This window comes from Monodelphis domestica, chromosome 8, assembly GCF_027887165.1.
Source record: "Monodelphis domestica isolate mMonDom1 chromosome 8, mMonDom1.pri, whole genome shotgun sequence".
Taxonomy (NCBI): Eukaryota; Metazoa; Chordata; class Mammalia; order Didelphimorphia; family Didelphidae; genus Monodelphis; species Monodelphis domestica.
In genome coordinates, this window is record NC_077234.1 from 9,580,934 (window position 1) to 9,604,240 (window position 23,307).

Here is a 23,307-nt window from a genome sequence, read left to right on the forward strand (position 1 = left end):
AGTAGTCACCCTCTCCTCAAGGAAGTCAACTCCTCTTCTCAAGCCTTTAATCCCATCCCTTCTAGATTTATTTGTTTTCACTTGATCTGTCAATTATCCAGCTTCTAGTCTTCAGTCTTTCCTTATCTACACTACTTCCCTAGTGACTTCAATGTGCCCCATCTCACTTTCCCTTGATCCTGCCACCTCCTCAAACTCACTTTCACTTGATCTGGCCATCCCCTCAAGCTCATCTTCCCTTGATCCTGTCATCCCACAAACTGTCATCTTAATCTCTCCTCTCCTTTTAGCCAAATTCCTAAGAAATCTTATCTGCTCTCTTTGCCTTCACTTCCTCTTCTCTAACTCAAAACTCAACCCCACATGAATTTAGCTTCCAGCTTCTGCATTGGCCCATTCAAGTGAAACTGCTCTCTCCAAACTCAGGGCAACCTGGACCTCTTTTATTTTCACTTTCAATTGAATTTGGATTTTATTAATCCTTAAAGGCATAGACCAAACCCTGTAGTCAACTCCAATACAACAGGTCCAAAATGGCTTTCTGTACCTTTCCTTATAAACCTACCCTTCCCCAGACTTCCAGGATTTTATCAAGGGTGCCATCACTCTTTCAGTCAACCAGGTTCACCACCTTAAGTCAACCTTGAGTCTTCCCTCTTCCTCCTCCTCCCCTTCTGGACAATTCTTTGCCAGATCTTGCTGTTTCTTCCTCTTCAACACATCTTGCAGTCTCCTCCTTTCTATTCTCGCAGCTTGCATTCTAGTCCATCTTAATCGTCTCTTACTGGAATAGCCTCCTACTTGGACTCACCATTTCCCTTCCCAGCTTTGCTCCACACAGCAACCCAATGGATACTCCCAGAGTACAAGCATGTTGCCCCTCTGCTCAAGAAGCTTCCCTGTTATCTCTAGGCTAAAGTCCAAATTTCTCAGCTTGGCATCTCACGTTTTTCAGAAGACGACTTCAAACTACCTCTCCAGTCATGTTGCATATTCTTTCACTTTGACACACCTTCCTTTTGTCATTCTTCAGCTTGTTCTTCATTTCTTTAATTTCCCCAACCTCTGCTTGATGGCAACACCTGAATCTCCTTCCAAGTGCCACCTCCCAGAAGAAGTCCTTCCTGATCTCCTTAGTAATTACTGATGGGTTTTTTCTCTGTGTCTTTATCTCACTGTTTCTCTCTCCTAAATTACCATGTATGTATTTACTTGGTGTAAGTCTCCTCCGCAATAGAGGGTAAGCTCTTTGAGGGCAGGGACTATCCCTACCTCGCTCCTAGGAAGAATATTGGATTTGACATCCAAAGATCTGGCTTTGAACCTCGACTCTGTGATTTTCTATCTCTTGACCATAGATCGTTCACCAAAACCCCATGAGCCTCAGTTTCTCCATCTGTAAAATGAAACTGAAGTGACTGTCAGTGTTGTTTGGAGAATCAAATGTGCTAAATATTTAAAGTACTTGGCAAACCTGAAAACACGTATAATTGCCAGTAATGGGAACCTGGGAATCTTCCCTCCTCATTAGTCTGGGATGGGGAAGTAGAGCTGGCTATTCAGTGCCTAGAGGTAGGCAGGAGAGCTCAACAAGCTGCCTCAATAGCAATGGGAAGGGACCAGGATTGCAGACTTATTTGCTATTTTATTTTGCTGTTCACCTGCACAATACTGTCTCTGAGAAAGGAGACAAAGATGGCCCCGCAGGTTCCTTGGTCTCATTTGGGTCTCCCATTGCTGAGTTTAAGCAGGGACTGTGCCATTTCCCTAAAGAAGCTCTTTCCTCTGTCCTCTCCTGCTTAGGCTCACCCTAACACTTTGTCCCTTCCTGTGGCTTCCCCAGATGTTAAAATCTTGCTCAACTAAGCATATATTGAAAGGCTCCCAGAGCTGCGAAGGGCAAACTACAACTGCTAACAACAAATGCTTCCCAGCTCCCTCTGGTCTTATAAAGGTCATGGAGAATGCAAACATGAAATGGGGTTCCCAAGAACAAAATGCAAACCAAATATTAGCCATTCTATTCAAGAAGAAAAGCTTAGAAACGTTTCTTACATGTGGATCTGGTGCCTCTACAACCAAGTTAGACCAATGGCACAATCCCTTCTCCAGAAATGGAAAATCATTTTTAGATTTCTTGTTGCTACATTTCTTTTTTTCAGTCATGTCTGATTCTCCATGACCCTATTTGGGGTTTTATTGGCAAATATACTAGAGAGGTTTGTCTATTTCCTTCACCAGCTTGTTTTACAGATGAGGAAACTGAGGGAAATAGGATCAAGTGACTTACCTAGGATCACACGGCTAATAAGTGTTTGAGCCTAGATTTGAATTTGTGAAATTTAGTCTTCCTTAAGTAAGGCTTAGCACTACATCCACTAAGCCACCTAGAGATTCCTTTTTTCGAGGCCACAACACCACTGCCAAAATTGTGAAGGGTGGCAATCTTTATTCTTTGGTGCATTAAAAACAATTCTGGGTTAGTCTTTATATTATGGGTACTGGCAATGGAGTATTTCCAAAATACAACAGAAAATGGAGCCAGCTGTTGGATGGCGATCCATCCTCATCTGAGCCTCCTAAAAACCTTGTAAGTTCTGAGCTATTATTATCTCTATGTTACAGATGAAGAAACTAAGGGGACAGAGCCTTAGTGACTTGCCCAATGACATACGACTAATGAGTGTCTTGGGCAAGACTTGAATGAAGGTCTTCTTGACTCCACATCCAACCTTCTTCCCATTACCCCACTTAACTGGATAATAATGAGGAATATGGTGATGATGATGATAGTAATCCAAATAGAAATGTTTAGTTCATTCTGATGAGCAGTGATGGTCCCAAATGCAGTCCTTTTACAAGATCACTGGCTTTCCATCCAACAGGCCCTCTCTTAAGCCTCATCTGCATCCGAACCTAAACCTCTTGTTGTTTTCTTGGTCCACAATTCATGGGGAAATTAATTGCTAGAGGATATGAAATAGATTTGTAAAAAAAGAGAAATAGGTCTGCTTTTTGCATGTGTTCTCTTCCTCACCACCCTGATCCTGGATCCAATGCATCCTTTGGATTTCAGATGACAAATGGGCCCCTAGAGGGCCTTGCTGCCAAGTGGTCACTGGAAATGTGTATAAAACTATTCTAGAAAGGAGTGAGTGAGAACTTGGAGAAGCTTTTATGAGGAGGAAGTGGTTCTTGGACTTTGCTGATCTTCCTGAAAAGCCTAAAAAGATAAGCTTCTTGTGGGACAACAAAATTCTCTCTAGGATTCAGCAGCCAGTTATGGAAAAGGTCCAAAGTCCTCGCCTCAACTTGCCCAGCAGAAATCCTAGAATTCCAGAGCTAGAAGGGCGTTCACCTGATTCAACAGATAACAGAAAGGGGAAAAGACTTGCCCAACAATTGAATTGCAAAGCCAAGTCTTTATCCACCATTCCATAACATGGTATCTTGTTCCATCTAGGGGTATTGCCTGACTTGTATTAAAAAGCTAATTCTGGCCAAGTCGTTCTATGCATTAGAGCAGGTTAATGAAAAGGTGGTCAGGCACAGGAGCCTTTTAGAACTACCTTACTGGTCTCTGCCCCATGACCACAGATTGCATTCCTAAAGTAAATGGTCTTGGAAAGAAGGCTGCTGCTGGACACAAGAGACAATGGGTCAGTCCACTCACCCTGTTGGAGAAAGAAACCTCAGACTTTGCATCCTGCCCATGGAAGGACTTGTTTTGGGGTAAGAGGACTAAGCTGCCATTGTTTGCCATTCTGATGAGCAGGGATGGGCACAAATGTGATTTTTTAAATGGAATCATGGTTTAGATAAAAAGAAGGGGAGGGGAGGAGGGACAGAGGTAAGAAAAGTCCAGGTAAAAATGGCGGCCCTGCTACTTATGGCAATGGAAGAGTCCCATCATCTCCCTGGACCTCTGTTTTTCTCTAAGATGAAGATACTGGACTATGTGGACTCTGAGGCCCATTCTAACATTGGAGCTATGATCCTATTGTAAGAACTTTATCTTCTACTCCTACATTGACTCACTTCTCTATTGAGTCAGTAGTCAATTAGAGGCTTGCTCTAAATGTTAACAAGGCCTAAGCATGCCAAATGATTCCATCAAGGACATTAGACCAGGTAGGAAGGCCTTGATTAGTTTAGGAGGGAAAGTCATGGGAAGAAATGGAATGATGATACATAATAGGTGAATTGGGATTTCCTGAAGAGACTTGGCTATTTTCTGTCATCAGTTTAATGAATATGAAACCAGTTCAAAACTCAGCACTCCAGTGTCAGGCCAGCAGTTCTGGTCAAGGGATTTCCTTAGGGGACAGGAAGAGACCCCTCTTCCTGTCCTCTGCAAGAGGATAAACTTTATAACTCTGAAGGATCAGAGAATTGGGACTTCTCTTCATAAGCCTAGCTGTGTCTCTGCAGTAGCAGTGATGAGAACTAAGGACAAAGTTGATAAACTGAAGAAATGCAGCTTCAGGATCCTACAAGAAGATCTACAAAGTACCAAAGAGGAACTCTCCTGAAGGAGAGGAGAGGGCTTTCAGCAAAAAGATTTCCAGAAACTGTGAGTTACCCACCCAGTGATATGTCCACTCTCAACTTGAGCCTACATTCCCCTGGACTTGGTATGGACTTAGAAGAAAGTGTGGCCTTGTTTGTACCAGATGTTCTAACTAGTAAATACCCTTTTCTAAAAATGGATTGTTTGACTAACTGATATCAGTGAAGGAGCACACTGGTAGGGACTCTTGAGCTATTCAGAATTAACCAGCAGCAGCAGCAGCAGCAGCAGCTTCTCCTGGTTCCCTAGAATTATGAGAGGAGAAGGGACAACCACCCTCTGGGGACCCAGGCGGCCAAGGCCATTGAGGAGTTGGGACAATGAGCTCAGAGCCTGTACTAAACTAGGACTAGAAAGGAATGTCTCAAGCAACTGACTTGTAAAAAACAAAAGTCATTTACTTATGGTTTTGTGCTAAAGACAAAACAAACAAAGAGGCAGCTTGATGGAGGAGGTCGAGTGTTAGTCTTGTGAAGACTTGAGTCCACCCTCACCCCTTACCCTTAGACCAAATGGGATTATATATGGTGAAGTCACAGACTCTCTAAACTTGGATGACTCCCTGGAGCTCCTCCACTGAGTCACAGACCACGTGCAATTGGTCTTTCATTGTTGTCCTTATTCAGTTGTTTCATTTGAGATTTTCTTGGCAAAGATCCTGGAGTAGTTTGTCATTCCTTTTTTTGTTTTTCATATGAGGAAACTGAGGCAAATAAGGCTAAGTGACTTGGCACAGAGCTCCCTAGATTTGAACTCAGGTCTTCCCAACTCCACGGTCCATGCCCTCTCCACTGAGCCACCTAGTTTCCTCATTTGGTCAGCATTGGTTGAAAAGTGTCCACCATGAGACGACTGACCTGTAGACTCTGCCTATTAACATCATTAAAATGCTAAAATTATTATTAAAAGTCTTTGGTGAAAGCTGGTCCAGATGTTGGTGCAGCTCCCAATAGATGCAATTATAGAAGATACACAGCATGTAATTTGGATTCCAGGATGGTGATTCTGCTTGAAAATGTATCCTTGATCTTTCCCATCTACTTGACCAGGTCTAGAGGGACGACTCTGGATCTTGGCCAGCTTTGACCAAAGTGAAGCTGGGAAGGCGAGCCAGTATTTAGGATGTTTGGATCCTCTCAACTGCTAGCTCAGATTAGGGGACGAGCTAGTGTCCGATGGGAATTCCCAGCCCCAACCCTGACCCTGAGCAGATCAGAACCAGGGCTTCTCCCATCATCTAGTGCCAGCCTGAGACCAAAAAGGAGCTGAACTGGCTCTCTCTGGCTCTCATTCATCCAATTTCACCTTGGATGATCCATCACCACCCACTACTCATTACAGAAACAAGTTTACAAGGTAGAATCTGCCTGTTCTCTCTCTTTTAACCCCTTCCCACCTAGAGCTTCCCAAATCCTCAGGAACAGATTCGGCTCCAGTCAGTCTAAGTCAGCAAAAATGGAGACCCTGGAAAACTGTCTGGTGAAGAAGCCTCACAAAGGACCCCAAGCTTTGATGCCCGGGTGAACCATTTCCCTTCAGCTGGGACTGAAGTCTCAGCTGCCCAAAGCAAATCGAGCCCCACAACCCCTTCTCTACCCCATCGTCCCACTTGGCCCTCCATTACTCTAAGCACTAATACTCACAACATCCTTTTCTTGGAGGAGAAAACTCCCCATACCATGGTGGGGAGAGACTTCTGTCTTTAGAACCATCCTGGGCTGAGGCTCTTAGAGGTCCTTTATTCATTCAGCAAGCCTTTGTGAGCACCTACTATGTGCATCCTAAACTAGCTGCCAAGGATGCGACAAATACTAGCTGGTCCTCACCCACAAGGAGTTAGGATCTTCATGGGAGAGGGGGGAGAGCCTGTAATCAGAAAAAGGAGTTGCAAGAGGCTCCTCAAGACATTGATGTTGGGTCAGGCAGTTCAAAGGAAATATAAGGCATTTCTGGGGAGCCCTAGAAGCCCTTTATTTGACAGATCGTTGCTGTCTGGAGGGGCTTTCTTAGGGACAGGGCTGGGACTCAAGCCTGGAATCTGCCTCAGGCATCCGATGCCTCTGCCCCATACGTGTGTTTATATGAGGAGTTTTAAACTGAATCTAGAAGAGGGTCACTTTGAGGGCTGGTGGGAACTGAGCAGGACACCAGAGGGGGCAGAGCCTAGAGAAAAAAGCCTCTTCTCTACCAGACAATCCACTCTGTTGGGAGTGGAAGAAAGTGTGTCTCCTTCCATAGTTGGGGTATCTTCTCCCAGCCCTCCCTGGCTGCGGATTCTCCAAAACTACAGAATAGAGCCAGAAAAGACCTTGAAACAACCACCTCGTTCAAAACCTTCATTTAGCAAGCGAGCAAACTGAGGCGAGTCATGAAGCGATTTGCCCAAGATCCCCTTAGTGACCCAGCCAGGGCTCCTTCCTGGTACACAATGTTGCCCCTCATTTCTGCTTCTCGTCTCCCTGTGGACAATGCCGGGAACGCCCGACAACTGCATGACTGATTGTCTATAAAATGGGCTTTCTGTCCTCTACCTGGGAGTTTGGAGCATCCATCCTTGGAATCGCACAGGGAGTTCCTCCTTTTGGAAGGCTAAAATAAAGAAAATGACAGGCGACAAGATGGGAAAGAATCTGGATCATCAGTGAGAGGAGCGAATGGTGACACGGGATTCATAGCGTGGATGTGGACAGAGCTCACCAAGCCGTCCACTGACCGAGAAACGCCAAAGGGTGCAGGTGGAACTTGGGAAGGCTTTGGGGACTCTCGGTCCAGTTCAGGCCAGCCCCCACCCTCTGAGGTTTGGATTTGTCCCCTCTCCAGCTGGAACAAGGTCTTTGGAGAATGCCCCATGAGCTAGTGAACTTCATCAGAAGACCCTGGGGCTTCAAGGAGTTCTAAACCTGAAGTGCTCCTGAGAAAGCAGAAAGCAGGTCCTGAGAAGGAAACCAAGAATTTGAAAGGAAAATAAATGTATTTTTGGCCCCATCCCATATGGTCTAAAGGCATGACCACGGCTAGGTACAATGAGACCTCAGAACCTAAAATATCACTTCCAAATGAATGTACCCAAAGCATTCTGGGCCGCTAACCTCTGAGTTGCTAGGATTCCTTAAAAGCTCTGAATGCCTGTCTACCATCCGGGACCCAGAGACAGTTGGTCCAGGCTAAGATTCTTCCCCCATCCATCTTTTGTGGGGGCTTTGGGGAAGAGAAGAGGAGAGGCAGGATGGTGAAAAAGAGCTCTGTCCCAGAAGTCAGGGGTGGCCCTCCTACCAACCAGTTGTGTCACCTTGGAAAAGTCACTTAGAATCCCTGCATCTTAGAGTTACAAGAGGCCTTAGAAGGTTTTGGACTTGGACTCAAGAGGAATGATGTTCAGATCTCACCTGTAGCCCTTCATAGTTGTGTGTCCTTGGATAAGTCACTTCTCAGAACCCTACTTTCCTCCTTTATAAAATAGGGATAAATGACAACATCTCTCTCAGAGGGCTGTTGTAAGAATCCAGTGACATGTCATATTTAAAAGTGCTTTGTTGGGGGGCAGCTGGGTGGCTCAGTGGATGGAGAGTCAGGCCTAGAGATGGGAGGTCCTAGATTCAAATCTGGCCTCAGAGACTTCCTAGCTGTGAACCAATACACAGTATTGACTCCAAGACGGAAGGTAAGGGTTAAAAAAAATAAAAGTGCTTTGTTGGGAGCAGCTACGTGGACACTTCCTCACTGAATGACCCTCGGCAAGTCACTTAAGTTCAGTTTCCTAGCCTTTGCCATTCTTTTGCCTTGGAACCAATACCTAGTACCAGTTCTAAAACAGAAGGTAAGGGTTTACTAAGGGAAAAAAGGTTTTATAAACTTTGAAGTGCTCTAGAAACATCAATAGGCATTGATGGTCATTCTAATAGTCATGTTAGCAATCCAAACCCCTGGATTTAGAAATGAATGAGGCACATAGAGGAAGAATGACTTGTCCAAGGTCATGCAGCTAGTAACGGGCATATGAACCTAAATCTAGTGTTCCCAGCCCATACTATGTCAGCTCTCCTCTCCATTGGGCCTTGGTTTCTTCCACCTGGATGATCCCTAAGGTCGCTGGAGCCAGGATCCTAGGCTTGGGTGGAAGGAGGCCACCTCGGCCCCTACTCCTTGCCCTCCAGCGCTTTGGTTGGCCTCGGTCTATCTGGGACTGCAGATCATGCAAATGCAAGGAGCCTTCCTCTTCCAAGAGAATCCTACAAGCTTGCAGTAAACTCGGCCAAAGCCATCCTTCATGGAACTGCAATCACGGATGTATTGTTGGAGCGACTATATTTGGACGGTCTTTTAACCCCGGTGACTTTCTCTGGGCATCTATCTGGCAGCGCGGCCAGACCCAGCCGGGGATGTTGAGTTGGCTGTCCTGGATGATGTCATCCTTCCCGGCTTTGATTCATCGTGTTCCCTCGGTGGATGCTTCATCAATCGAGACAGGCACAAGCTGACGCGATCCCATAGATTTCTCTCCGCGCTGGAGCGTCGATCTGGATTTTTAATAAGCTTAATGAGCTCGGTGGCGTTTCGGAGGACTTCTGAATTAATCTCTTGCTGAGACAGCATGGCGCACTGCTCAAAAGGCCCATGTGGCCACCAGAGCCCAGACCCGCCCGCCTTGCTGCTCCTCCTCCTCCTCCAATCCCTGGCCACTAAGAAAGCTTGGGCAGTTCCGCCTCAGGACATTGGGGAGCTGGGGGGGAGGGGGCGGGGAGGGCTTGCGAGAAGATCATCTAGTCTGGAGGTCAGAACCCCAGGAGGGCAACAGGCTGCCACCTAGCCCGGCAGGTTGGGCAGACCTTTGAGCGAGGCTGGAGCACCCTGTCTGCTGAGGAGGTGATCGCGGACCTTCCTTTAGGGCATGGAGAGGTCTTTTGCGAAGCCAGAATTCTGGGCCCATTTCCAGGATCCTGTCCGGGGATGGCGCAAGGAGTCAAACCGAGTCACCTCTGATCCTTCCTGGCCGGGTCCCATAAGCTGATCAGCTCACCTGAGCCTCCGTTTCCTTGTCTGTAAGGGGGGGAGTGACTAGATCACCCGCCACACTGGAAAAAAGAAGCGGATCTGCAGTCGGATCTGAGTTCAAATTCAGAGTCTGCCCCTCAGCAGCCCGGGAAACGTGGGCAAATCCCTCCGTACTTCCAGGTCAGCTTCCTGGGCCGTTAGCTAAGGGTGAGAGGGAAGGCTGAGCCTAAAGGTCCCTCCGACTCCCATATCCTGCCACCTCACGGGCTCTGAACTCCCTCCTCCCCCCTTCCCAGGCAGGCCCTCCTGGCTCCACTGAGAATGGGGCAGAGATCCTGGGGATGAGAGCCCCAGCCTGAGGCGCTGCCCTGACCCCCTTTCATTCCGCCCACTGAGGGGGGGCTCAAAGGGCCGGTCTTGCCCACCCCGGCTCTGGACACCTCTGGCAGCTGGAAGCAGCCGAGCCAGGCTCTCTTCTCCCTGGAAAACAACAGGGATCGGCCCAGCTCTCTTTTTTACACCAAGAACGATTTCAAAATGTTCTTAAAAAAACAAAACCAGCAGCCCTGGCCCAGGCGGATGGTGGCACGGAAGGAAAAGTGAACTTTTAAACTCTGGAAGCCAGACAAAGGCCGAGCGGCCGCCAGCCTCCATTGCTCCACACCCCGCTTGCAGGGCTCCTTCTCCCAACAGAAGGTGCCCTGTGAGCCAGCCTTGGGCAAAGTTTGTACTTTGACTGAATTCCGACTTTTGTTTACCCGCTAACAAATGGGCTCCTTTCTCCTCCAGGTGTAAAGCCATGATGAAGAGCCATATTTGTACTTCACCCCCCTCGCAGGGAGGCGTGCGGCCCCGGGCTGCTGAGCGCCTCCACAGGGAGGGAGGGGCAGCGGCCACACGCTTCCCCCCCCACCCCCAGCCCAGCACCCCGGGGCCTCCCAGGCCTTGGCTGTGTCTCTGGCAGAGCCAGCACCCTGCCCAGGGCTCCCTTCAGGAAAGCTCTGCCCAACGTCCTCGATTTTCCCACCTGTCTGTTCCAGGCACAACTTTTATTGAAGCCACAGGCACTTAATGTGGGAGGGCTTCACTTGGTTCAACCCAGGACAGCCGGAGCACTCCAGGCGCTCTCTGTGTCTCTGTCCTCTCTCTCTCCCTCTGTCTCTATCTGTGTGTGTCTGTGTCTCTGTCCTCTGTGTGTGTGTGTGTGTGTGTCTCTCTGTGTCTGTTCTCTGTCTGTCTCTGTGTGTCTCTGTCTCTCTGTCTCTCTGTCCTCTCTCTCTGTCTCTGTCTCTGTGTGTGTCTCTCTCTGTCTCTCTCTCTCTGTGTCTCTGTGTCCGTTCTCTGTCTGTGTGTCTCTGTCTCTCTGTCCTCTCTCTCTCTCTGTGTCTCTCTCTGTCTCTCTCTCTGTCTCTGTGTGTGTCTCTCTCTGTCTCTCTCTCTTTCTCTGTGTGTGTCTCTCTCTGTGTCCGTTCTCTGTCTATCTGTCTCTGTGTGTCTCTGTCTCTCTGTCCTCTCTCTCTGTCTCCGTGTGTGTCTCTCTCTGTGTCCGTTCTCTGTCTATCTGTCTCTGTGTGTCTCTGTCTCTCTGTCCTCTCTCTCTGTCTCCGTGTGTGTCTCTCTCTGTGTCCGTTCTCTGTCTATCTGTCTCTGTGTGTCTCTGTCTCTCTGTCCTCTCTGTCTCTGTGTGTGTCTCTCTCTGTGTCCGTTCTCTGTCTATCTGTCTCTGTGTGTCTCTGTCTCTCTGTCCTCTCTCTCTGTCTCCGTGTGTGTCTCTCTCTGTGTCCGTTCTCTGTCTATCTGTCTCTGTGTGTCTCTGTCTCTCTGTCCTCTCTGTCTCCGTGTGTGTCTCTCTCTTTCTGTCTCTTTCTCTCTCTCTGCCTCTCCTGTATATCCTTCATATGGTCTGGTCATACCTAAATGGTTTCTCTGAGAGCTTGGGGAGTTGGTGGGAGTAAACTCACCCAAATGTCACAGGGCAGCAGTGGCACCCGCCCAGAGCCCACAGTGTATGCTGTCCTTGATCCCTGGCCTAGGAAGGCACGTATGTGTGTGGGAAAGGGCTGGTTGGCCCTCTCAGGGGTGATGAGAGGAGCTCTGGTCCCGAAGAAGCTGGAGAGCCCTTGGCAAAATCTGTTGTCTCCCACAGCTGAGCACACGGAAGCTTTACCTGAGAGAGGCTGCGTCCTGGCTAAAGCCACCAAGACCCTCTGCCTCCGTCCCGCTCTCTCTGCCTCCTTCTCTTGGCTTTGTTTCTGTCTCCATTTCTGTTCCTTCGTCTTTCTGGCTGTCCGGTTTGAACGTTTTATATTTCTTTTATTTTAATACATTCCACACCAGTTTCCCAAAGTTACAGCATTCCTGTTGTCTCCCTCTCTCTTTCCCTCCCTCTTCTGGAGCCGACAGCAATTCAGTCTGGGTTATCCACGGATTATCACACAAAATATACCCTCACATCCTTCGTCTTTGTACACAAATAATCCCGTAAAACTGAAGCCCCAAGTCGTACAAGCAGCCCAACAAGCGACAAATGGCACGTTTTCATCTGCACAGTCTTTCTCCGGAGGGAGGTGGAGAGGGAGCCTTCTTTGTCCTGTCCCAGCTGACCATTCCGCAGCACTGCAGTTACGGGCACCATGTCCTCCGGGTTCTGCCCCTTCCATAGGTCTGTCTCTGCCTTCCTGTCCGCTTGTCCCTCTGTCTACAGTTGGCTTCCAGACGGTGGGACTTCAGACTATCTGAACCCACATTTTAATGAAGGAATCCAAGGACCTGGGAACGTTCACGTGCCACCTTTGGTTCAGCGGGTGTGACCTTGGCCAAGCATAAAAAGGAAGGGCGACAGCCGACCGGACGGCCTCCAGAGGCCCCTCTGGTGCGATGACCTGTGCCCTGGGATCTACGGGATCCAACAGATTGAGAAGGGAGCCAGGACAGAGCATGAGTGGCCATTCCCGACGCCCTCCCCAGGCAAATGCTCTCTGACCCATGTGTAAGGCTGCCCACAGAAGACTTGGCTGTCACTGAACTGTGGTGAGCCCCAAACGGGCCTCAGACACGAGCTTGCTGGCAGGTCCAAGGTCCGAAGGCTGTGGCTTCTATTGCTGTTCTCAGTGACTTGGGACCAAGGATCTCTCCAGAGATGCTCCAGCCACTGGTTGCTATGGAAACCCAGGCAGAGGGGAGAACGAGTGGCCACCCCCAATGGAGGAGACCTGTGGTGGGGCCAGGGGCGTGCCTCCCGCTGGTCTCTAGTCTGCCTTCTTGCATGGCCAGCACAAGGGCTCCTTGAGGGAGGGGACGGGGAAGCCCAACAGGGAGCCCCAGGCGTCCAGACCAGGAGCAATCTCAGCCCTGCAAGTGGAAAGGATCCATCAGCCTCCAAAGGGAGCCAAAGGGCTGCTCCAGGGGGAGGAGGAGACTGTGCGCTTCTGTACGTTTCCCATCGTGGTCCTTGGGAGGAAGGAAGCAGAAACAGAGAGGGGAGAAGCGCTGAGCCTTGGGGACAAGCACGTTCCCCAACTGGACTTCTGACTGAGACCGCCCCCCACCCGACATAATGTGGGCGCTTCGGGTGGCATTCAGGGTCCTGTATCTGAGGCCCCCAAGGTCTGGCCTGGGACTCAGCCAGACTATGGGCAAGGCCAGGCACTTTTCAGAGAAGGGTGGAGGGACGGCGGTGCAGCCAGGGTGCAAGCCAGAAGGGGGCACAATACCTCCCTCCTGACCCAGAAGTTAGCCCCTCCCTCTCCCCTCCCAAGAAAGCTGGGCTGGGTTGGGAAAGGGAAGGAAGGAGACCTAAGTAGAATCTCAACGGCAGCCAGAGGGCCATCCCAGGTCCAATGATGGGGACGAGAGGTGAGGGGGCAATGCTGAGGATGGCAGAGGTACAGGCGGGGCAGGGGGAGGCGCTGGGGGCTAGGGTCCCTCTGAGAGACACATGGCTCCATTTTCTATCTCCTGCCCTCACCCATAATCAGGTAAAGCCAAAGTCTGAGGGAGATCTTTTCACATTCCATTACTGACTTTGATGCCTACTGAAGAAGCATGGCAGCAGGAAGAGATCAGATTTGGGGACAGAGACACGAGTTCAAGTCCCCTCCTTTGTCATTTAGTCCCTGTGTGACCTTGGACCAGTGATGCAACCATTCTGAATTCAGCTTAACAGCCCCAAGCTTCCTTCCAGCTCTGCAATTGTAAAACCATGGATTCCCTTCCTTCAGCAAACATGTTCAACCACCTACTATGTGCTAGTCATTGGGCTAGCCCTGGGGATCCAGAGACAAAAGTGACCCCAGGATTGTCCTCGAGGATCTGTCATCTAGTCAGGGCAAACAGCCTATGCCTCTAGAGGGACATAACTATAGAATCTCACTTATTCTGAGGGAAAGACCCCAGCCGCGACCAGGAGCATCAGGAAAGACCTCCTGGAGAAGACAGTGCTTGTACTGAAGCTTGAAGGAAATCAGGAATTCTGGGAAATGGGTTACTTATGGACTTTGTGCCCATGGCAGAATCTGCTTCTCCCTTTGTATTCCTCTGCCCTCGCCCAATGGGAGCAGATTCATGGAGGGAGACAAAGACTTGGTATCAAGAAGACCTGAGTTCTAATCCTGCCTCAGATATTTATTAATTGTATGGCCCAGGTAAGTCACTTAACTTCTGTCTGCCTCAGTTTCTTCATCTACAAAATGAGACTATTCGCATCTTCTATTGCACAGGGCTATTTTATTCGTGTTCACTATAACTTATAGCTATTCATCTGTCAGGGCAGCTAAGAGGTACAGTGGGTAGAGCACGGGCTTGGCAGGAATCAGGAAGACCCATCTTCATGAGCTGAGTCCAGCCTCAGACACTAACCAGCTGTGTGACTCTGGCCAAGTCATTTATCCTCATCTGTAAAAGGAGCTGGAGAAGGAAATGGCAAACCACTCTAGTACCTTTGCCAAGAAGACTCCAAATGGAGTCAGCAAGAGTCAGACACAGCTGAAATGACTGAATGACCACGTTATTCTTGTCCTTTAGAGGACCAGGGACTCGAGCTTCTCCTCTAAGATGACTGGGAATGACTGAGAGGTTGGGGGGGGGGGGGGGTACGCACGCTCTAGTGCCTGAGAATCGGGCAGAACACGGTACCGCTCCAGCCAGAGCAGAAAGTCATGGAGAGGCGGCCAGCCTGGCCATCTTCTTCCAGGGGTCTTTGCAGGTCTAAGGAGGGGCTGGTCTGAAGCGATTCCTCCCCTTCTCCACCAGCCCAGCCCTCGCCCAGACACTTTCTGTTTCCTCATCTCTCTTTAGTTGGCCAGTGAGTGGGTTAAGTTTCGAGGGTTCCTGAGTGGGTCTCTCCTGTACATCCAGTCAGAGCGAAACACGAGCGATGCCACCCTTGGGGACGGGCAAGTTTCAGTTGAGATAACTCTCCTATTTTCATTTTCATCATTCTCTGTCACAATCATCCTCCACAACATCATCAGCGGCGACTGCCCACGTTCCATCCTCACGGGGCACGGAAGGGGACCCTCAGTGGACCTCGAGTGAAGCACACCCACGTGGGTTGGATTCTCTTCTTCGTGGCAATTCTCCTGTAGAACAGAGCCAGGCAGAGACTATTTCAGGTCTATCTTTGGTGCCTGGCACATAGTAGGTGTTTATAAAGGTTTCTTGGATTGCATTAGAGAAAAAACAGCATGTTCTCTGCTGCTCGTGATCATCCCAACACATCCATTAATCATCTACTCACCCAGAGTGGTTCTAGGTGCCATCTTTCATCAAGATCACAATGCTCTACCCTACAGAAAGGCTGTAGAAAGGGAGCTGGGTTTGCAGTCACAAAACCTGACCCAGAGCCCCACTCAGCAGCTGAGTTACTACTGTGGCTGCCTTCAGCCTCTTTCCTCATTTAGAAAATGGTGCTGGTTCTATTTCAGAATGAGAGTGCTGGCTAATTATTCAAGAACTCTAAAATCTGAGCTATTGTTACTAAGATACAATTATAATCCATAACATGAACAAAAGGGTTTCACAGTCTAAAGCAGGAAAGAATGAATGACCATTTATGAAGCGCTTAACATGTTCTAGACATGGTGCTAAGCCCTGGGATACAGACACAAATGCCCGACCGTCCTTGATTTCCTAATAGAAAATGCTCCAGATTCGACTTCTGAACTGACCTGAGAGAGCTAGAACTCTAAGAAATGGAGTTGGTTCTAGACTCATCTAAACTTCCTGGGATTCGTCTGTGCTGTGTCCCAAAGCAGACGTCTCTACCTACCTTAGTGCACACCAGAGGTCCTGGTGGGGCTCTGGCTCTCTGCGCCCTCAGGGAACCATTCAAGACTGGAGCCACCTCTCCATGATCATGCCTTGAGCACCCTCCCAACTCCAGGTCAGACCCACAACACAGGGGCCGATTCTGGTCTACTGGGGAAGCAGAAATGAGTTGAGGGCCGATTCGGGCTGAGGCAGTGGACAGAGCACCTGGCGTCAAGGCAGGAAGGGCCAGCTCCCCTAGTTCAACCTTACGGGGCCCTGGGCAAGTCACGTAACCCTGCTTGTCTCCGTATCCTCCTCTAGAAAATGAACCAGAGGAGATGGCAGCTACTTCTGTGGAGAAAACTCACCAAGAGTCTGACACAACCGGACGTGACCCACCAACCACCGCCCTGGGCTCCTCGCCTCCATGTCAGCATGTGACAGACTAGTCCCTGGTTTAGCGCTTGCCTCGCACATAGAACAGATGCACCAAGTTTCCAGACCCAAGAACAGCCTGTCCTGACCCAAGAAGAGTCAGTCCTTCTGTCCTGAATAAGGGCTTCAGAGGCAAGTTCATTGGTTGGGTCCAGGGTCCCAGTTTCTCTATGGAGGGAAATCAGGAGAGAAGGGAAGCCGGAGAAAAAGAATGTCCTATTTAATAGGGCCTTTAATCTTTCCAGAGAAACTGTAACCAAAGCACTGCCTGATTGAAGAAACCCCTGGAGCCAGTGCCATGGCAACATTTCCTGATGACAGAGTTTCCTCTCTGCTGCTGCCGCTGCTGTGGCTTCTCATCTTCTCCAGACCAACAGCAAGCCTTGAGTCAAAGGTTCCCCAGCTTCTGCCCAGCCTCCTCTGTTTTCCCTCTGGGCTCCCACAATGCTAGAACGGAGCTTCCCAAAGGACTGTAGGATGAAGGAACCCATCTGCAAGCTCCTGGGAGGCCACCGTAAGTGGACCTCATTCCTGTTCTTTGATGCTCGCGGCGGCTGCTGGTGGACAAATGGTTAAAATGAAGAAAGGCAGCAACTCCTGCCTGGCCATTTTGTCCATAGCAAAAAAAAAAAGAAAGAAAAGAAAAGAAAAGAAAAGAAAGAAAACAAACAGATGAAGAAGTCACAACATAAGGCAGAGGAAAAAGCAAGGAAGCCTCCCTAGGCACCAGGATCTCCACGATCCTGCTGAACTCCATGAATCTAGGCATCCAGGTGGGCTCCCAAAACTCTCCTGCTTCTCAAAGGGAGTAAAAGGACACTAGAGAAAGCCATTATTGAACATACATGGAGAAAGAAGCAGCTGTGGGCTTTGATCCTCTGGAGGAAAGGATATAAGCCCAGATAGGTGCATCTGGGAGGGGACAAGAGAAGGGGCAACTAAGCCACGATGGGTCAGATCAGAATGATGAAGAAAGACTCCCAGGCGAGGTGGTCAGGTCTGAGGATACAAACAGAAATGAATCCTCACTGCCATCAAGGAGGTGGTAGTCTGTCTGTCTAGCATTTGTCTATCTGTCTGTCTACCTATCCATCTACCTGCCCCTCTGCCTATCTTTCTGTCTGTCTATCTATCTACCCATCCATCCGTCCACTTATCCACCCATTGGTCCCCCCATTTATTTATCCTTATATCCACCCCTCTCTATATCTTCTATCTACAGAGACACACATACACATACATGCTTGAATGTACATGTACAAAACATGATCTATACACAGACATTAAATATACTTTAAATAAAGTTGAGTTTTTTGAGGTTGGGAAGGCCAGCAGAGCAGGGAACTCTGGGAGAAGATGGCGCTGGAAGCAAGTTTTGAAGGAAACTAGGGCCAGGTGGCCATCGGCAGACGGAGCATTCCATACATTGGGAACAGCCTGTTCCAAGGCACAGAAATGGGAGATGGAATGTTGTGTATGAGGAACAATAAGGGAGCTTGTTTGGGTGGGGAGTGTGGGAAAGGACACTGCAGAAAGGGGCTGGAAAAGTGAGCTCGAGTCGGGTTACGAAGGAGGAAATGTTCCACTCACAGCCATCCACGTCTCCGTCCCCTCCATAGAGGCCCCTTGTCTGGCTCCAAACGTCTATAGGAGAGTCCACGTGGCGTCGGTCACGTCCTGGTCCTTCCCGGGAGGGTAGGTGGGTCCGTAGCCTTAGACTCCACCTGATGGCCCAGATCTGTCAGAACTTCCCCCTCTCTGAAGACTTCCCTTGTAAGCCTCCCCAGCCACCGCTGACTCCCAAGAAACAGGTTGGTTCGATTAGGATCCGGATCCCGTTAGAAAATGAACTCGGCGTTTATGAAAACCGGAACACGGAGAGATTTGGGGGTTCCCCTTCTCCCACACCATCACAAGAGGCCTTCGGCGTTTTTCTTCTGTCTAATGGAGAAAGAAAAGCCTCCTAAGGAGGCACAGTGTGGTCTAGTGGGAAGAGCCCGGGCCTGGGCAGCAGGAAGTGTCAGGCCTAAGCCTGGTCCTAAGACCCATCTAAAAGCCCAGGTGAGACGGGAGGAGGGTCTGAGTGAGGAGAGGAGGGGCAGGAGCGAGGCGCTGCCCGCCAAGATCTGGCCCAGGGAATCCGCCTCTCCCTTCAACAAGCTTCTCTTCTATTGAGGGAAAATCGCAGCTACCAGGAAAGGAATGCCAAGGAAAGCTCGGGTGGAGAGCCCGAGGGCCCCCCCGGAGAAGCGGAAGCAGCTCCTTGTCAGAGCTGCGCCAGGGATCCCAGGAGGAGGTGCTGAGCGCAAGGGAGAGCTCCAGCCAGCCAGGGCAGGTGACCTGGGCCAGGGGACCAGACTGGGCGAGCCGATCCCAGGCTCCACGTCTGGCCTCTGGGACTCGGCTTCCTTATGGACCAATAAGAGCCCTGGACGGGATGCCCCCGCAGGCCCCTTCCAGGTCTGCCGGCAGTCTCTAGTGCGGGGCCTGGCTCCATAGTGCCCGTGGCATGACTGTCCTACGTCCAAGGAGCCCGCCTGGGAGACGGGCCTTTGGCTGCCGTTAGAGCTGGGGAAGGAGAGCTTCGCCCGGCCGCTTCCAGAAGAGCATCTCTGGCCGAGGCCTCCGGAGACCCTGCTCCAGCCCAGGGCAGCTCCCGGCTCAGGAGGCTGAAAGCAAAAGCTCTGCTGAAAACGAAACTGCTCAGTGACATCACTTGAACTCGCAGGTTTCCTTAGAGGAGGTTCATTACTGAAAATATCTCAAGTTCTTGGAACTGAAATGGTTTTCTTTCTCTCCTTAATTGACTCTTCGTCGTTTCTTCTATTGGTTTTACTGTTTGTGTTTTACGGTTTGTGAAACTGGATCGGCCGTCAGACTTTCTAGGCACTTGAGGTCTCTTTCACTTTCTGGGCCGGCAGTTACAGTAAGCGCCGCGCGGCTCGCCAGCCTTCACGCCAAGGGCTCGTCACGTTGTGGGCCACAGAAGTGAGGGAGGAAGGGAGAGTGTCAAAGCCCATGCTCAGACACAGCACTGGCGCTGAGTACAGCTGAGCCAAACGCAGAGGGAAATGCTGCCCGGGAGCCAGAGGGGCCTCTCTCTCCCTCAATGTGTGTGTGTATATGTATATATCCGATCTTATTGACATAGATGTGGATGTAATCGGTCCCTGTCTGTCCATCCATCCATCTGCCCATCCAGCTCTCCATCTCTGTCTCTATTTGTCTGTCTGTCTATCCCTTTATCCATCTATCTGCCCATCCATCTATCCATCTCTGTCTCTATTTGTCTGTCTGCCCATCCATCTATCCATGCATCTGCCCATCCAGCTATCCAGCTATCCATCTCTGTCTCTATTTGTCTGTCTGTCTATCCTTTTATCCATCCATCTGCCCATCCAGCTATCCATCTCTCTCTGTCTCTATTTGTCTGTCTGCCTATCCCTTTTCCATCTGCCCATCCAGTTCTCCATCTCTGTCTCTATTTGTCTGTCTGCCCATCCATCTATCCATGCATCTGCCCATCCAGCTATCCAGCTATCCATCTCTGTCTCTATTTGTCTGTCTGTCTGTCTATCCCTTTATCCATCCATCTGCCCATCCAGCTATCCATCTCTGTCTCTATTTGTCTGTCTGTCTGTCTATCCCTTTATCCATCTATCTGCCCATACATCTATCCATCTCTCTCTGTCTATTTTTCTGTCTGTCTGTCTATCCTTTTATCCATCCATCTGCCCATCCAGCTATCCATCTCTCTCTGTCTCTATTTGTCGGTCTGCCTATCCCTTTATCCATCTATCTGCCCATCCATCTATCCATCTCTGTCTCTATTTGTCTGTCTGCCTATCCTTTTATCCATCCATCTGCCCATCCAGCTATCCAGCTATCCATCTATAGCTCATCCATCTGTCTGTCTATTTGTCTGTCTGTCTATCCCTTTATCCATCCATCTGCCCATCTACCTATCCAGCTATCCATCTATCCATCTATAGCCAATCCATCTGTCTGTCTATTTGTCTGTCTATCCTTTTATCCATCCATCTATAGCTAATCTACCTGTCTCTGCCTATTTGTCTGTCTGTCTGTCCTTCTGTCTATCCATCCATCCATCTATCTATCAATCTAGCCTATCCTATGGTTTCATCAGTAGAAAGAACTCTTGAGGAGCCTCATCCCAGGTGCAGAGCTCATCTTTACCTGCACAGATGTGTTCATGACTGCACAACAAGCGTGACGTGACAGAGGGGGGCGCTGAACCCCCTCTTCCTAGCTCCTATTCCTGGATGTCCACTAGGCCAAGCTGCCTCCCACAGAAACGGCCAGTGAGCCTGCCTGGACTCTTCCTTTGGGTCTTGAGGAGGACATAAGTGAGAGAAGCAGCAGAGATGGCGCCGTGGCGCCCCTCCATTTTAGAGACCCCAAAGCGGAGGCAGGCAGAGGTTCAACTTCGCTCTCACCCCTGGCGCCTCCTCTTCGGAGCTCCTTGTGGGCTGCGGCTCCTCCCCTTGAGGCGCTCTCCCTCCCCCAGCGCACTCCTCTCTGGGCGATGCACTCTGCCCAGGTGCCCCCGCCATGGCTGGAAGGTACCCCCCCCCCCTGCTCCGGTGCCTCCTCCCACTCCAAGCTGCCACCTTCTCCTCCTCTGACGACTTGCTGTATCCTCACCTGGGCAGGGACGGCTTCAGTCCAGGCCAGCGATGACCTCACACACGTCCATCTCTGCGCCTCGGCGAGGACTTTGCTCACGGTAGCCCTTTGCCAAATGTTTGCTCAATTCAATTGAACTGAACAGAATTAATTAAATTCCAAATATATTCAGAAAGCAAGTGGGGAAACTGGGGGGGGGGTGATCTGGGCGGAAGACATTTGTTTTCTGGTCCAGAAGAGTCACGATGATGGAATCGGTCCAGAGCCAGAGACTGAGACGGCAACACGCCAGCGACGCGTGTGCCCGGCTCTACGGCCGCCCCGCTGGAAGGGGATTCCTCCCTGGCCTCAGGACTGGGCTGGCTCTTCAGAGGCCCCCACGGGACTTGCTGGGTGCCCCCTAGACAGCTGTGCCAGAGATGCCCAGTTTCCTCCCGAGAGTTCCCTGGGCCAGTCCATTTACTTAAACAACCGTGTGTGGGCAGAAGAGCGGTGAGGGCTTGGCAAGGGGCTTCAATGACTCGCCCAGGGTCACTCCGCTAAGAAGAGTCTGAGGCCACAAGTGAACCCAGGACCTCCCGTCTCAATGCTGGGCCCTTAGCCTTTGGCCTTCCTTCTCGCTCCTCTCCTGGAAGCTCCTCGAGGGCAGGGATGACACGAGCTCTCTCTGTACCCCGAACTCTGGGCACGCACACAGGAACCCTGGCAGTGCCAGGCTGCGGCACCCCCTCCCCCAGCCACCCCCAGCTTGATTGTTTCCTTGGGTGGAAGATGTCCTCCCTGGCCAGGCAGCCTCCCAGAGCAGAACCAGCATGTTCTAGGTGTGCTGGTGGCCTCCACGGCCTCCTTCTCTTCTCCCCTTCCCTTGGCCTCTCCTTGGCTCTTTGGTGCGTTCACTTTAGTTCCCATCCTCCGCTCTTGGACAGCATTTGGGGGGAAAGTCTTGGCATCCTCCTCACCACAGCCCGGCGAGCCTCGGCTGGCTCTGACTCTGGGGGTTTGAGTTCAGATCCTGCCTCGTCCCTCACTGGCTGTGGGACCCCGACAAGCGGCTCCACCCTTCGGTTCTTCATCTCTTCTGGCAGCACCAGGACAATGACGGCGGCTCCCTCAGAGGCAGCTGCGCAGGGATCTGGGGCTCCGAGGCCACCCACTCTTCCCACCGCGCCCCTTCCCCGATCTTAGCTTCCCAACCTCCAGGGGGCGCCTCCCCAGCCTGGACTGGCCCACGCCAAAGCCCAAAGAGACAGACTGCTCCCTGGGGAAGCCTGAGGGGGTCTGGCGGCTCTCAAGCCTCCCCCACACTGGGGCTGGACCCCCGGCCAGGAGCCACCTCGGCACCCCCCCCCAAGTTTCCACGTCTGGGCAGCTGCGGTCATCGCGCTTGGACCAACGCTCTAAGCAAACACACGCGTGGAGGGCAAAGCCCAGGATGGCCTGTGAGGCTGGAGACAAGAGCTGGCCAGTCACTGGGTAGGCCGAGGCACCCCTGCCCCCCCTCAGCCGGCCCTCCGCTTCCCTTCCATCCCCAAGAAGGAGAGAAGACGCCCCTCGCCAAGGCATGCCTCCAGGAAGGCCGCTTTTCCTCCCCTTTGATTCTTTGGCCAAACTCTCTCTCCACTGGCCTGCGCACACTCACACGTGCTCACACACTCGCTCACGCTTATGTTCACGCACACTCACACATCCCAAGGCAACCCACTGAGCTCTATGGCCAAACGACTCCAACAGGAGAGAATTCAGGGGTTCAAACTCTGGACAATAAACGCGTTGAGACAGGAAGCAATCTTTGCTCCTGCTCAGTCCGCGCTCTTCTCTCGCTACAGGACAGGCTAAAAACCCACCAAGGCCTTGCAGGTCATCTTGCCGGTCTCGTCATTTCAAAGAGGAAACCGAGTCTGGGAGACAGAATCTGACGTGCTCAGGGATACACAATTAGTGACCATCAGGCTTTGAACCTACGGACACCATATTGATTCCAAGACGGAAGGTGAAAAGAAAGAGAAAAGAAAAGAGACTGCCTGCCTTGGTGAAGGCCCACAGGATGCTCAGGTCCGAGAAGACTGACCAGCCCTTCAGAGGAGAGCGTCCTCATGTCCCTAGAACTCCCCCTCGCCTCTGTCCAGCCCAACAGCTGTAGAGATCCCAGCCCTTTATTCCCATCCCCTGCACAGCATCTGCCTCGGATCCTGGACCATCGCAGGATAACCGTGGATTCAGTTCAGAGCCACTAGTTCCCCAAGCTGTTATTTTCCTATGATTGTCATCACCTTCGGGGACAGGAAGAATAAGTCTTTCACAGATCTTCAGAAGAAGACTCACTAATGTAATCAAGTATACACTTCTTAAAAACAAGGGCCAATTTCTTTTTTGCCTTTATTCCAAGTTTAGGGAAGGACGGAAGGATGGAAGGA